Source organism: Pristiophorus japonicus, chromosome 9 (genome assembly GCF_044704955.1).
Source record: "Pristiophorus japonicus isolate sPriJap1 chromosome 9, sPriJap1.hap1, whole genome shotgun sequence".
NCBI classification, from domain to species: domain Eukaryota; kingdom Metazoa; phylum Chordata; class Chondrichthyes; family Pristiophoridae; genus Pristiophorus; species Pristiophorus japonicus.
Window position 1 is genome coordinate 218,052,208 of NC_091985.1, and position 16,466 is coordinate 218,068,673.

At 52.6% G+C, this 16,466-nt stretch overlaps 1 protein-coding gene across 2 annotated transcripts in view; it reads right to left on the bottom strand.

The window, feature by feature from the left end:
* Positions 1-2,417: 2,417 nt before the first annotated feature.
* Positions 2,418-16,466, bottom strand: part of LOC139273703 (zinc finger protein 436-like) — a 93,953-nt gene continuing 79,904 nt past the window's right edge. The window contains exons 1-2 of one of the 2 annotated variants that reach the window (XR_011595305.1): positions 4,181-4,248; positions 2,418-2,927 (exon numbers count right to left, since the gene is read on the bottom strand). The gene's annotated coding sequence lies outside the window, so the exon portion shown is untranslated. Of the gene's footprint in view, positions 2,928-4,180; positions 4,249-16,466 lie in introns of those variants that run through there. The other variant, XR_011595304.1, reaches the window with a different exon arrangement.

Below are 16,466 nucleotides of genomic sequence, written 5' to 3' on the forward strand. Positions count from 1 at the left end.
TTCCTTTATCAGTTCATTAGATCCTCCATTGACCCATGTCAATAAACTTTGGTTCAGGCTGGGGTTTGGGTGTAGGTTTAGGGTTAGTGGTTGGGGCTATTTGTGGATAGTCAATACGATGTTCGGTTTACGAGTTAGTGATTAAGGTTAGAAACCACAATTGACAACACCGTGTTACTAGACGCGTCGATTTTAATTTCATTTTTTTTAAACCTCACGCAGACAAGTCACAAAACAGCCTCATGAATTGTTCATTCCAGGAACCTTCTTTCTGACCGAGTCCACTTTCCTCCAATTCTTTCACATCTCGACATTTCCGACAGAAAAAAACATCAGGGATATTAGACTTCGGGATTTTGGGACAAGAACAGTCAGATCCAGATGTTGTGCTGGTTACATCCAATTATTGGCCTGTCTGAAAAGGGCTTCTGACAATAACCTGTCACCAGGCCCCACCAGTCCCCGTCTAATTCCACCGTCACAACTTCGTCCATTACCCACCTTCCGCCCTCACTACAGCTGGATTCACAACCACAACCATTCCCCATACTGAGGCTCTCCCATTCCCATTTTGTAGTCTGTGTAAGTGGTCCCTGGATTTGGTTTCTCTGTGTAAGTGGTCCCTGGATTTGGTGTCTCAGTGTAAGTGGTCCCTGGATTTGGTGTCTCACTGTAAGTGGTCCTGGATTTGGTGTCTGTGTAAGTGGTCCCTGGATTTGGTGTCTCAGTGTAAGTGGTCCCTGGATTTGGTGTCTCAGTTAAGTGGTCCTCGATTTGGTGTCTCAGTTAAGTGGTCCTCGATTTGGTGTCTCAGTGTAAGTGGTCCTCGATTTGGTGTCTCAGTGTAAGTGGTCCTCGATTTGGTGTCTCAGTGTAAGTGGTCCTCGATTTGGTGTCTCAGTTAAGTGGTCCTCGATTTGGTGTCTCAGTGTAAGTGGTCCCTGGATTTGGTGTCTCAGTGTAAGTGGTCCCTGGATTTTGTGTCTCAATGTAAGTGGTCCCTGGATGTTGTGTCTCAGTGTAAGTGGTCCTAGACAGACTAGAAGGAATCTTTCCCCCAGCCACAATGACGTCACACAGATTGACCATAGGGTTTAAATCTCTGGCGGGTTTGTGATTCAACAGCACTTCTTCACTGGGACTGAGGCAAACCCACAGCCCAGCAAAGCGTTTAGCACAGAATGATCCCACACAAATCTATTCCCCACTAACACTGTCCACATTCATTCACCAGAAACAGCCCAGTGCCCGCGGGTAACTGCACTCAACGTCTGACTTCAGTTAAACACACAATTCAAAACACTGTAAAGAGTAAACAAACCTCATTATAGTTAGCAGAATCTATTCGTGGTCAGTGTACCCCCTCACCCCAGAATAGTCCAGATAAATGGGTCATTTTCAGATGGGCAAATTGTAACTCGTGGAGTGCCACAGGGATCACTGCTGGGAGCTCAACTATTTACACTTTATATTAATGACTTGAATGAAGGGACCGTGTGTAATGTAGCCAAATTTGACGATGATACAAAGACAGGTGGGAAAGCAAGTTGTGAAGAGGACACAAGGAATCTGCAAAGGGATATAGATAGGTTAAGTGAGTGGGCAAAAATTTGGCAGCTGGGGTATAATGTGGGAAAATGTGAAGTTATCCACTTTGGTCGGAAGAATAAAAATTATTATTTTAATGGAGACTACAAAATGCAGCGGTACAGAGGGATCTGGAGGTCCTTCTACATGAAACACAAAAAGCTCACCTGCAGATACAGCAATTAATTCGGAAGGCAAATGGAATGTTCACCTTTATTGCAAGGGGATGGAGTATAAAAGCACGGAAGTCCTGCTACAACTGTATAGGGCATTGGTGAGACCACACCTGCAGTACTGTGTACGGTTTTGGTCTCCTTATTTAAGGAGGGATATACTTGCATTGGAGGCAATTCAGACAAGGTTCACTAGGTTAATTCCCGAGATGAAGGGATTGTCTTATGATGAAATGTTGGGCAGGTTGGGTTTATACTCATTGAAGATTAGAAGAATGAGAGGTGATCTTATTGAACCATATAAGATTCTGAGGGGGCTTCACAAAATGTTTTCCCTCGTAGGGAATCTAGAACTAAGGGGCATAGTTTCAGAGTAAGGGGTCGGATATTTGAAACAGAGATGGGGAGGAATTTCTTCTCTGAGGGTCTTGAATCTTTGGAATTCTCTGCCCCAGAGAACTGTGGAGGCTGGGTCATTGAATATATTTAAGATTGAGATAGACATATTTCTGAACGATAGAGGAATCAAGGGTTATGAGGAGCAGGCAGGAAAGTGGAGTGCCCACAGTCAGAACATTTAAAAGGTCTCTCATCAGTGTGATCAAGTTGGTCTGTAGTGAGTTGGGATGAACAAGTGAATCTCTTCCCACACACGGAGCAGGTAAATGGTCTTTATTGCGAGCTCGCTGGCATGTCAGCATGCTAGACAATTGAATCACATTCAACATAAGGGCAGTTGAACAGCCTCTCCCTAGTTTTCAGCGTTTTGTTAATTGAATCCCTTCCCACGGTCCCCACATTTCCACGGTTTCTCCGTGGTGCGGGTGTCCTTGTGTCTCAGGTTGGACGATCAGTTGAAGCCTCGTCCACACACACAACACGTGTACAGTTTCTCCCGCTGTAAATGGTGCGCTGTTTTTCAGGCTGTGTAACTGGTAAAAGCTCCTTCCACAGTCAGTGCACTGGAACACTCTCACTCGGGTATGTGTGTCTCGGTGCTTTTCCAGTCACACTGATCTTTGAAATCTTTTCCCACAGACAACCATTTATTCTTCCACATGCAAAGTCTGATGATAGTCAGGTCTTGATGAATCGAGTGACTCGGTCAGAACATGAGGTGATGTTTGGTTTGTGTTTCTCGTTTGCAAATCATCCCGTTCTGATTCTCTGTAAAGGGAGTTTACAAAATACATCACTGTAATTATTGATAGAAATTCAGAACAGATAATTTTAGTTTCTATAGAACATTTTTTACTCTCTTGTTCCCCCAAAGCTGTAAATCCCCATCCCACACACTCTCCCTCCTCCCTGTGCTAAACTCCACACCCATCGCACCATCTCCATCATTTTATCCTCCGCTCCCAGTTTTCTCCCTCCCTCTACTCTGGCTGGGTTCAGCTCTACAGCCCCTGTGTGCAGAATGAGAATAAAAGCAATGAACTGATGATTTTCTCTCCTGGACACTGGGCTTATTTTGATGGACCAATAGGGTGATACTGTGTTGCCCCAGGGTCACCAGACAAGAATCAGAACAAGGCTTCCTTTCAGGGGCCACTAATATGGGGAGAAACATGTCGTCCAATCAAAGTGACAGAGACCCTGAAGCCCCGCCCACTCTTTGTTCCTGCCCAAAGTACTGCGCAGTCGCAGTGAGCCTCGCCCTGTCCAAGCTGGCGGCCTGTGAGCCCGCTCCCCCGGGCGGTCACTCACAGGGCCCGTCACCGGGGGGCAAACACGGGGCCTGTGGGCTCTTATTTGGCACCTCAGGCCCACACCAGGTGTTTATAAAGCTTCTAAACCCACCCACAGGACCAATCCATCCCCTGCACCCACAATCTGATAATTTTTATCCCAAGTAATATCGATACTATCTTGTTTACTGCTACATTGGCAGAATCCTCTTCTGTAGTGAAGACAGAAGCAATGTACTCATTTAAAACCTCAACCATGCCCTCTGCCTCCACACGAATATCTTCTTTTTAATCCCTAACCAGCCCTTGATTAAGGGGATAGATCAGACAGCGGTTCTGAAACAAACACTGCGGCCCGATAAGCCAATCAGCTATTTATGCAGAATGTTAAACCCCAGCCTGGAACAGCAGTTTACAAAAGCCCTGACTGTGAGTCCAGGATACAGACTCTCAACATTCTCTCCTCCTGGTTCCTGGCCCAGGGAAAGGCCGCGCATGCGCCCTGCTGCCCCCCCGGAGCCTGTCACCGGGAGAAAGCCCCGCAACTGCCGGGGACCCCGCTCGGGGAAAGGCCGGAGCCGCAGGTTCTTGTTCGGGGCCTGAGGCCAGCACCGGGTGTGTGTGAAGCGGATAATGCAGAGTGTTGTCTCTCGGGCCTGGGCCCACACTCGGTGTATGTGAAGCCCGTGGAGTTTATTAACCTGCTCCCTCCCTCCGCCCATCTCTCACCCGCTGTCGCCACTCCACCTCCCGCAGCCCGCACATGCTCAACTCACACTGCCCGGGTGATTGACGGCAGCTCCCAACCAATGGGAAGAGCGGGGATGGGACTGGAGGACCGAGCGCGCGGGTGGTCCTCCAACCAATCGGAGTGTGTGAGGGGCGGAGCTTGGAGCTCCCAGTGGGCAGGGCTGAGCCGGATCTCCCTCACTGTCTGAGCATGCGCGGGCGGGGAAGACATTGTTGTTGCGCACAGATGGACGCGCATGCGCGGTACGTCTCGATGTGTCACACTGGCACCATACAGACCCGGAGCTTTCCTTTCATCATCATCATAGGCGGTCCCTTGAACCAGGATAACTTGCTTCCACACGAGGTCACAGATGTTTCAACGAAGGACCCGATGTTCCAGTCCTGAAATCCAATTGAGGGGGTGGAAGATGCCTGTGTGTGGATTAACGTGTGTTGAACGTTGCACACCAGCCACCACACGGGCTTGACAGAGCTAGGTCTTGGTCCAGTGGCAAAGGGTAATGATTGATGGATGTTTTTGTGACTGGAAGGATGTTTCCAGTGGGGTTTCGCAAGGCTCAGTACTGGGTCCCTTGCTTTTTGTGCTTTATATATCAACGATTTAGATTTGAATATAGGGAGTATGATTAAGAAGTTTGCGGACAACACTAAAATTGGCTGTGTGGTTATAATGAAGAGGAATGTCATGGGCTGCAGGAGGATATCAATCTACTGGTCAGGTGGGCAGAGCAGTGGCAAATGGAATTTAATTCAGAGAAGTGTGAGGTGATGTACTTTTGGAGGGCTAATAAGGAAACATAGAAACATAGAAAATAGGTGCAAAAGTAGGCCATTCGGCCCTTCTAGCCTGCACCGCCATTCAATGAGTTCATGGCTGAACATGCAACTTCAGTACCCCATTCCTGCTTTCTCGCCATACCCCTTGATCCCCCTAGTGGTAAGGACTTCATCCAACTCCTTTTTGAATATATTTAGTGAATTGGCCTCAACAACTTTCTGTGGTAGAGAATTCCACAGGTTCACCACTCTCTGGATGAAGAAATTCCTCCTCATCTCGGTCCTAAATGGCTTACCCCTTATCCTTAGACTGTGTCCCCTGGTTCTGGACTTCCCCAACATTGGGAACATTCTTCCTGCATCTAACCTGTCTAACCCCGTCAGAATTTTAAACGTTTCTATGAGGTCCCCTCTCATTCTTCTGAACTCCAGTGAATACAAGCCCAGTTGATCCAGTCTTTCTTGATAGGTCAGTCCCACCATCCTGGGAATCAGTCTGGTGAACCTTCGCTGCACTCCCTCAATAGCAAGAATGTCCTTCCTCAGGTTAGGAGACCAAAACTGTATACAATACTGCAGGTGTGGCCTCACCAAGGCCCTGTACAACTGTAGCAACACCTCCCTGCCCCTGTACTCAAATCCCCTCGATATGAAGGCCAACATGCCATTTGCTTTCTTAACCGCCTGCTGTACCTGCATACCAACCTTCAATGACTGATGTACCATGACACCCAGGTCTCTTTGCACCTCCCCTTTTCCTAATCTGTCACCATTCAGATAATAGTCTGTCTCTCTGTTTTTACCACCAAAGTGGATAACCTCACATTTATCCACATTATACTTCATCTGCCATGCATTTGCCCACTCACCTAACCTATCCAAGTCACTCTGCAGCCTCATAGCATCCTCCTCGCAGCTCACACTGCCACCCAACTTAGTGTCATCCGCAAATTTGGAGATACTACATTTAATCCCCTCATCTAAATCATTAATGTACAGTGTAAACAGCTGGGGCCCCAGCACAGAACCTTGCGGTACCCCACTAGTCACCGCCTGCCATTCTGAAAAGTCCCCATTTACTCCTACTCTTTGCTTCCTGTCTGACAACCAGTTCTCAATCCATGTCAGTACACTACCCCCAATCCTATGTGCTTTAACTTTGCACATTAATCTCTTGTTTGGGAACTTGTCGAAAGCCTTCTGAAAGTCCAAATATACCACATCAACTGGTTCTCCCTTGTCCACTCTATTGGAAACATCATCAAAAATTTCCAGAAGATTTGTCAAGCATGATTTCCCTTTCACAAATCCATGCTGACTTGGACCTTTCATGTCACCTCTTTCCAAATGCACTGCTATGACATCCTTAATAATTGATTCCATCATTTTACCCACTACCGATGTCAGGCTGACCGGTCTATAATTCCCTGTTATTTCTCTCCCTCCTTTTTTAAAAAGTGGGGTTACATTGGCTACCCTCCACTCCATAGGAACTGATCCAGAGTCAATAGAATGTTGGAAAATGACTGTCAATGCATCCACTATTTCCAAGGCCACCTCCTTAAGTACCCTGGGATGCAGTCCATCAGGCCCTGGGGATTTATCGGCCTTCAATCCCATCAATTTCCCCAACACAATTTCCCGACTAATAAGGATTTCCCTCAGTTCCTCCTCCTTACTAGACCCTCTGACCTCTTTTCTATCCGGAAGGTTGTTTGTGTCCTCCTTAGTGAATACCGAACCAAAGTACTTGTTCAATTGGTCCGCCATTTCTTTGTTCCCCGTTATGACTTCCCCTGATTCTGACTGCAGGGTACCTATGTTTGTCTTTACTAACCTTTTTCTCTTTACATATCTATAGAAACTTTTGCAATCCGCCTTAATGTTCCCTGCAAGCTTCTTCTCGTACTCCATTTTCCCTGCCCTAATCAAACCCTTTGTCCTCCTCTGCTGAGTTCTAAATTTCTCCCAGTCCCCGGGTTCGCTGCTATTTCTGGCCAATTTGTATGCCACTTCCTTGGCTTTAATACTATCCCTGATTTCCCTTGATAGCCACGGTTGAGCCACCTTCCCTTTTTTATTTTTACGCCAGGCAGGAATGTACAATTGTTGTAGTTCATCCATGTGGTCTCTAAATGTCTGCCATTGCCCATCCACAGTCAACCCCTTAAGTATCATTCGCCAATCTATCCTAGCCAATTCACACCTCATACCTTCAAAGTTACCCTTCTTTAAGTTCTGGACCATGGTCTCTGAATTAACTGTTTCATTCTCCATCCTAATGCAGAATTCCACCATATTATGGTCACTCTTCCCCAAGGGGCCTCGCACAACGAGATTGCTAATTAATCGTCTCTCATTACACAACACCCAGTCTAAGATGGCCTCCCCCCTAGTTGGTTCCTCGACATATTGGTCTAAAAAACCATCCCTTATGTACTCCAGGAAATCCTCCTCCACCGTATTGCTTCCAGTTTGGTTAACCCAATCTATGTGCATATTAAAGTCACCCATTATAACTGCTGCACCTTTATGCATGCACCCCTAATTTCATGTTTGATGCCCTCCCCAACATCACTACTACTGTTTGGAGGTCTGTACACAACTCCCACTAACATTTTTTGCCCTTTGGTGTTCTGCAGCTCTACCCATATCGATTCCACATCATCCATGCTAATGTCCTTCCGAACTATTGCCTTAATTTCCTCCTTAACCAGCAATGCTACCCCACCTCCTTTTCCTTTTATTCTATAAACAGGCTATAAACATTAAGCGGTAGGCCACTTAATAGTGTAGATGAACAAAGGGACCTTGGAGTGCTTGTCCACAGAACTCTTTTTTGGGGGAAACGAAAACAGTAAATCGTGGCCCCCCGATCTGGGGGACGCACCAGACATTTACAAGGTCCTTCTTTTTTGTTTTTTGTATTTTTTTTTGTTTCTTTGTTTTTTTTTAAAGTTTTTTTTTGGGCACTAAAATCATATATATTTTTCCCTACAAGTGCCCCCTACAAAAGGGGAGGGGACACTAAAAACACCGGCAATTAAAACAAATTAAACTTTAAAACATAAAGTCAAATTAAAATTTGGTTGCCGGGCGTGATGATGCACTCCAGTCCCTCCGGTGCCCACCTCTCGCGGAAGGCCGCGAGCGTACCGGTGGACACCGCGTGCTCCATCTCCAAGGACACCCTGGCGCGGATGTACGCGCGGAAGAGAGGCAGGCAGTCAGGTTGAACGACCCTCTCGACCGCCCGCTGCCTGGACCGGCTGATGGCACCCTTGGCCGTGCCCAGAAGCAGTCCTACGAGGAGGCCCTCGGACCTACCCGCTCCCCTCCGCACAGGGTGGCCAAAGATCAGGAGTGTGGGACTGAAGTGCAGCCAAAATTTCAGGAGCAGCCCCTTTAAATAAGAAAACAGGGGCTGCAACCTCATGCATTCAATAAAAACATGGAACACGGACTCTTCCAGACCGCAGAAATTGCAGGCGGCCTGGGAGCCTGTGAACCGGCTTAAAAATTTATTGCACGGCACTGCTCCGTGCACCACCCTCCAGGCCAAGTCCCCGATAAATACTGGGAGGACTCCCGCGTAGAGTGCCCTTCATCGGGGACCCCCGCCTCCTCCGGACGGCAAGATGGTATGCCATGGCGTGTCCGGACGGCAGGCGAGGATTTCAAAGGTGAGAGTGTGCAGGAGCAGCCCGTACAGGAAACCCCTCCGCGCGGAACTGAAAGGCACGGAGGGGATTTCCTCGAGGCGGCTCAAGTTGTGAGGTGCCGGCTCCCGAGGGAGGTTCCGGGGTTTGGCGCCGATGAGGAATTCCGTCCGGACGGGGGTCAGTTCCGACGGGATCTCCCCACGTGCATGAGCCTCCTCGATGCACCTAATGGAGTCAGGGCCCAGAGCTGTTTTTAGCGACTCGATGGCATCGGCCGCGCGACGGACGTTGGCGGAATTTAGGCGCTGCGCCAGCGTGTCTGGCGCCATCCAGCCCGCTCCTCCGCCATCGAGCAGGTCCCTGACTCTGGTCACCTCACCAGCCACAGCCCTCTCGTCCGACCGCCACCTAAAACCTCGGTCGTGGAGGTACGGATTCCCGAGCAGCGGCTCCTGCAGGACAGCCGCCATTCCAGCCGGTGGAGAGCTGCGCTTGGTGGAGACTTTGTTCCAGACCCTGGTGAGTTCCTGGTAAAAGACAGGCAGCTCCTGGAAGGCGGTCCTGATGCCCCCCAAGCTCACAAACAGGAGCTGCGTGTCGTAGTTGAGACCGTGCTGCTGGCGGAAGAAATACGTCGCCAGAGCACGCCACCTAGGAGGGGGCTCAACGTAAAGGTATCTCTGCAGGGTCTGAAGATGGAATATCGCGAGCTGGGTGCTGACGCACACCAACGACTAACCGCCCTCCCCAAGCGGGAGACTCAAGACGGTGGCAGAGACCCAGTGCTTCCTGTTGTTCCAGAAGAAGTCCACCAGCTTCTTCTGTATCTTGGTGACAAACGCAGGGGGAGGGGTCAAAGTGACCAGCTGGTACCACAACATGGTGGCCACCAGCTGGTTTATGACTCGCGCTCGACCCCTGCAGGACAGCACTCGGAGCAGTCCTGTCCAGCGCCCTAGGCGAGCGGCGACCTTGGCCTCCAGCTCTTGCCAGTTCGCTGGCCAGGCTTCCTCGTCGGGGCTAAGGTAGACTCCCAGATAGAGGAGATGGGTCATGCTCCAGGCAAAAGGCCTGAGATCCTCCGGCAGGGAGTCCACCCGCCACTGACCCACCAGGAGTCCGGAACATTTCTCCCAGTTGATCCTGGCAGAGGATGCGGCCGAGTAAATCTCCTGGCACTCACGCATCCTCCGCAGGTCAGCGGGAACGTCTACCGCGAGGAGCACGTCATCGGCGTAAGCCGAGAGGACGACCTCCACGCCCGGCCCTTGCAGAGCCAGTCCCGTCAACCTCATCCGCAGGAGGCGCAGGAAAGGCTCCACGCAGATGGCATATAACTGGCCGGACATGGGGTAGCCCTGGCGCACCCCTCTCCCAAAGTGAAGGGGCGCCGTCAATGACCCGTTAACCTTTATCAGACACTCCGCGGCGGTGTACAAAAGTCGGATCCGGGCGACGAAATGCATCCCGAACCCGAAAGCGCGCAGATTTCCGAACAGATAGTCGTGATCCACCCTGTCAAACGCCTTCTCTTGGTCGAGAGATAGGAAGGCGGCCGACAGACTAGCCTCCTGGGAATGATGGATAAGGTCCCGGACCAGATGGATGTTATCATGGATTGTCCGGCCCGGGACCGTGTAGGACTGGTCGGGGTGGATCATGTGGTCCAGCACGGCGCCAATGCGAGCAGACATCGCCCTGGCGAAAATTTTGTAGTCCGTGCTGAGGAGGGAGACCGGGCGCCAGTTCTTAAGGAGGCGGAGATCGCCCTTCTTAGGCAGCAGGACGATGACTGCCCTGCGCCAAGAGAGGGGCATCTCCCCGGTCGCCAGACTTTCCCCCAGGACCCACGCGTAGTCGCCCCCCAGGACATCCCAGAACGCCCTGTGGAACTCCACGGTCAGCCCGTCCAGCCCCCGGGCTTTTCCCCTCGAGAGCCGGGCGAGGGCGCCGGTCAGCTCCGCCAGGCTTAGCGGAGCTTCCAGATTTTCGGCGCCCTCCGGGCTGACCTTCGGCAGGTCCTCCCACAAAACTCTACGCGCTTCCTCGCTGGACGGCTCCGGAGAGAACAGAGCCCCGTAATATTCATGGGCCCTGTTGTTGACGCCCTCCGGATCCGAGACGAGAGAGCCGTCGTCGGCCAGCAGCATCAAGAGCTGCTTACGGACACTCTGTCTTTTTTCCAGCTGGTAGAAGAAGGGGGAGCCGCGGTCCAGATCCCGCAGGGACCGGAACCGCGACCTCACGAACGCGCCTCGGGACCCGACGAGCTGCAGGTCCTTCAGCGCGGCCTTCTTCGCTTTGTACACCATCCACAGGGCCGGGTCCTCGACGACTTGACTGAGACGGGACTCCAGTTCGAGCACCTCTTTTTCTAGGCGCCCGACCCTGGCTGCCCGCCTCTTGGTCGACCCCCTCGCATACTCTTGACAGAAGACGCGGACGTGAGCCTTGCCCACGTCCCACCATAGCCTCAAGGAGGGGAAGCCCCCCTGCTTCCTACTCCAGTCGGCCCAGAAACGATGGAACGAGTCCTGGAACCGTACGTGCTCCAGCAGCTGGTTGTTAAAATGCCAGTACGCGGACCCCGTCCTCACGCGGAGCGAAGCGAGCTCCGCCCACACCAGGTGGTGGTCCGAACACGGCACCGGCCGCATGGAGGCCGCTGGGACGCAGGAAACGTACGCCCGAGACACGTAAATGCGGTCGACTCTGGACCATCCTACTCCAGGCCTCACCCAAGTAAAGGCGCTGCAGTCGGGATGGAGATTTCGCCAGACGTCCACCAAGTCGAAGGACCCGACCAGGTCCCTCAACTTCTCCATCGCCGTCATGCTCTGCGGGGCACCGGAGCGGTCCCTCGCCTCGAGGGTGCAGTTAAAATCCCCCCCGACGACAAAGCAGTCGCCGACGTCGACGGAGCCAAGAAAAGCGGACACCTCTTCGAAGAAGCGCATTTGCTGCGGTCCGGGCTGAGGGGCACACACGTTCATGAGATGGAGCGGCACGTCCCCCAGGTGAACCATTACGTGCAGCAAGCGGCCTGGCATGGGCTCCTCGACCCCCAAGATCTCCGGCTGAAAATGCGGGGCCAACAAGATGGCCACCCCACAAGAAGTGGTAGTGAGGTGGCTCATGCGGACCTCTCCTTGCCATTCCAGGAGCCACGTGGCTTCGTCTCCCGGAACGGTGTGGGTTTCTTGCAGGAAGCACACCGCATATTTCCCCTCCCGCAGGAGCGAAAAATTGTTAAATCTACGGCGTGCCTCTCTGCCGCCGTTGATGTTGAGGCTGGCTATGGTTATCTTCATGACTAGAGCATAGTGCAACCTCTACCTAACCTATTGTGGGGGGTGGAGTGGAGTCGTTTGTTGACCTCCACTCCTTCAGCAGCCCAGCGAGGAACTTTTTGAGCCGGCGCAGCTCAAGGCCTTGTGCCTTTGATAAGGGCCCGCCCGCGGCCATGGTTTTAGCGGCGACGCGGACGGAAGCGATGAGCAGCCCCGGCTCGGACCATCTTTCCCGGGCCAGATGGGTTCGGTTGCAGCTACCCTGGCTCTGGACCAGAAAGTCCCGGAGTTCCTCTACGGGAATGAGGGGGGACTCAGCGGCGGGCACGAGGAGATCCACCGCCTCACTGGTGATGGACTCGAGATCTTCACCCGCGTCCTCCACCGAGTCCCCGTCCTCCTCCGGGAGGTCGCCGCTAGCAGCCGGCCCGTCGACCGCACGAGGTACAGCAAACAGCCCGGCCACTCCATCCGGCCCTGGCTCTGCCCCGATCCCAACCCCCAGGATCGTCGACAGAGGAGTCCCCACTGGGCTCTTTTAAAAATGGTGCTGGGTCAGGAAGTGACAGCGGAAGGGGTTCCTCCTCCGCCCCAGGAGCCGGGGAACACGGAGAGACCTGGCCAAAGTAATGTTCCAGGTCCTCCAAGTACCCCAGCTCCAAAGTCGGCGGCGAGGGTTGTGGTTCTTCCCCCTCCCCGCCGCCACCTCCCGGCCCAGCGTGTACAGATTCATTAAAATTGTTAATACTGTTTATTTCTGCCAAGTCGAGCAAATCCCGGGGGAAGTTGGATAAAGGCTGGGCGGGCTCAGGTTCGGCCTTTTCGGCCCCGCCCACCTCAGTCCCCGGGACGCTCGACCCGGCGGCAACGCATTCCTCCGCTGGCCCCACGCCCCCCACGACAGGCAGATCCTCCACGCCATCCCCGGGAGGCAGAGGCTGGGCAGCCTCGACTGCCTCACCCTCCCCGGGGACAGATTCCTCCCGTCTATGGCGCAGTTTGGGTGCGCTGGTGGGGGACGCGGGACACGCGGCGGGCACCGACTCCTCCGTGGAGGGATGTTGTTCCCCCTCCGCCTCATTGGAGCGGTGCCTCCTTTTGTTCCTGGGGGTGCGCAGAGGCAGGGAGGCCTCCATGTCTGCCGAGGCCTCCCGCTCCGCCACCCCCCTTTTTCTTATCTTGCCCGCGCCAGAGCCCCTCTGCGGTATTGGTCAAGGGCTCGGGCACGGGCTCAGGGCTCCCCGCGCTCGCCGATGACTGGGTTGGGCTGAGCGCGGTGGTCAAACTTTCTGGCGCGCCTCGAGATGTTTCGCCTTCCTCCGTGCCTTCCTTCCGATCGGACGCTCTCCCTCCCCCCCGCCAGAGGCCGTGAAAACAAAGGCCCCCGACGATGCCCGCGCTCCTACGGCTCCAGGCATGCGGACGCTACTAGGGGGAGGGGTGGCGGCGGCGCCAGCCTTGGCCGCCTTCGGTGATTTGGCGGCCTTGGAGGCGGGGCAGTTCTTGCGAACGTGCCCCACCTCCCTACAGGCATGGCACCGCACGCTGTCTGACGTCCAGAAGACACGGTAGGCAGTCCCCTCATGCACCACATTAAATGATCCCTCTGTTGTCTCGTCCCGCACCAGCCGGACAAAGAGCTGGCGGCGGAAGGAGAAGATGTGGCGCAGGCTGTTCTCCCTGAGGCCGAGCGGTATGGGGTTGATCCCTAACCTTACCTCCCCCAGTTGGTGCAGGTGAGGGAGGAGGAGCTCAGCGGGAACAAAGGGCGGGACGTTTGAAATGATGACCCTCTGCACGGTGGCCTCGAGAGGGTCCACCGGCAGGAATGTCCCGCCCACCGTGAGCCCCTTTTCAAGGGCCAGGGACACCGCCTGCTCCGACCCCAGGAAGAATACAGCCTTCCCAGACATCTTGGAGGCTGCGACAATGGCCGAGGGGCCGACTATCCCAGCCATCGCCCGCACGCACTCCTCAATGCTCATTGTGGGGTGAGTGTAGCTCTTGACCCTGTGTTTCTTAGTAATTAGTCTGAATGGTGGCAGGGCAGCAGGAGGCGCAGGGGATGTGGACGCCGCCTGCGCATAAGTCTTAGCTGGCCCTGCCACCAGCGTGGATGGAGTTGCCATCACGGGGTCCCTTTAAGGGCTACACCCACCCCAGAGTCACAGGCCTTAATGGTCTTAAATTGGCCTTGTTTGAATTTCTGAGCAGAGGAGCTCTCAATGAGGCACACCTCTCCCCTAGTTGACAATTGGGGAGGGGCTTTGCTCCCTCTGCTCAGTTGTCTTAATTGTTTTTCCAATTAAGGAGGAAAGGGCTCTCAGAGAGAGAGGGGAGAGACAGAGAGAGTGACAGAGAGAGAGGGAAGCTGTGAGGGCAGGTCTCCCCTCACAGCGATGGGTGGGTGTTTTTCTGGGGCGCACTCCCTAGATGATGGAAAAACAAAGCAAGGCACAGTCTTATGGGATGGTTTTCGGGTGGGAGGAGAAGATGTCTTCACCTGGGACAGCTGGAGCCACCCAGGCACACACTCCCAACGATGTTTAATAGGGTGATTAGTAAATCTTCAGCCAGGTAGCTCCAGCTATCCCAGGCTAGGCAATGGGGGAGGGGTGCTTCAGTGGTGTGTGGGGCCTAGCTGTAAGCAAGACCCCCACACACTTCCACACACACACCCCCGCGATGTTCCGGGCCTCGAAGAAAATCTTCTTTTCTCCCCCCACCAATAAAGCAATGTCTTTCGGGGAATGCACCAACACCCACCTGTAGAATGTTGTAGAATCTCCCTCCTTTCATACAGGTTGTTGCTCTTTTCCCCCTCTCTCCAACTCTTTGTAGCAGTAATAAAGTTGATAATTTTTTCTGCTCTCCTCCTCTCCCTCTGGATGTTGAACTGCAGTAAGCCAGCCCTTTCCTCCTCTTCCTGGGCTGGTCTCAGGGCTCACTCCAGGCCTTCCAGACAGGAGCTTCAGCAGGGAGTTCCTTCTCTCACTACAGCAGAGCTCCAACTGAATAGGCCGCACCTCCAAAGCTCCACCATTGGTCCACAGATCCCTGAAAGTAGCAGGCCAGGTGGATAAGGTGGTTAAGAAGGCATATGGAATACTTGCCTTTATTGGTCGAGGCACAGAATATAAGAGCAGGGAGGTTATGTTTAAATTGTATAATACTTTGATTAGGCCACAGCTGGAGTATTGCGTGCAGTTCTGGTTGCCGTGTTATAGAAAGGATGTGATTGCACTAGAGAGGGAGCAGAGGAGATTTACTAGGATGCTGCCTAGAATGGAGAATCTTAGTTATGAGGACAGATTGGATAGGCTGGGTTGGTTTGTTCTCATTGGAACAGAGGAGATTGAGAGCAGACCTCATTGAGGTGTACAAAATATTGAGAGGCCTGGACATAGTGGATAGTAAGAGCCTATTTCCATTGGTGGAGGAGTCTATAACGAGAGGGTAAAGTTTTAAGGTGGTTAGTGGAAGCTTTAGGAGGGGATTTGAGAGGGGGCTTCTTTACACAGAGGGTTGTGGGGATCTGGAACTCGTTGCCTGGAAGAATGGTGGATGCAGAAACCCTCACCACTTTTAAGAGATGGTTGGATAGGCACTTAAAGTGCAGTAACCTGCAGGGTTACGGACCTAGAGCTGGTAATTGGGATTACACTGGATGACCTTTTGTTGGATGGTGCAGATATAATGGTAAGTACTGCAGGGAATAGAATACTGCCAGGGTGATGATCTGGACTAGTTTCGATCGCCTGGATCAGTCGGAGAGGAATTTTCTCATTTTTTTCCCCTAAATTGGCCTGGATTTTTATCTGGTTTTCACCTCTCCCAGGAGATCGCATGGCTCCGGTTGGGGGTGGAGTGTGGAATGTTTCAGTATAAGAGATAGCGCAGTTGTGTGAGGTGTACTGATTGGGCTGGGTACTCTTTGCCTTTCTGTCATTGTTCATAGGTTTATATGTAACCTTTAGGGCTGCTGCCCAAGGGCTGTGCGGCTCTTTGTCGGCCGGGGTGGCCAATTTTGGATCCAACTTGCTTCTTTGTCCTGGATCCCATGGACTTTAACCTTCATGACCAGTATACCATGTGGGACCTTATTAAATGCCTTGCTAAAGTCCATATGTACTACATCGTATGCACTACCCTCATCAACCCTCTTGGTTACCTCCTCAAAAAATCCAATCAGCGACAAGGAGAAAGGAAACAAAACAGGCTCTGGCTGGGTGGGGGGTGGGGCACGGGGGGAGGTGGGAGGGAGCCAAAAATTGGCAGCGGTTACACTGTGAAATTGTTAAACTCGATGTTAAGTCCAGAGGGCTGTAAAGTGCCTAAACGAAAGATGAGGTGCTGTTCCTCGAGCTTGCGTTGAGCTTTGCTGGAGACCAAGGATGGAGAGGTCAGAGTGGGAGTGGAGTGGAGAATTGAAGTGACAGGCGACTGGAAGCTCGGTCACACTTGCGGACTGTAAGTTCATTTTGTATGTTGTTTACCCTGTCAAACCCTGTAAGAATTTTGTATGTTTCAATG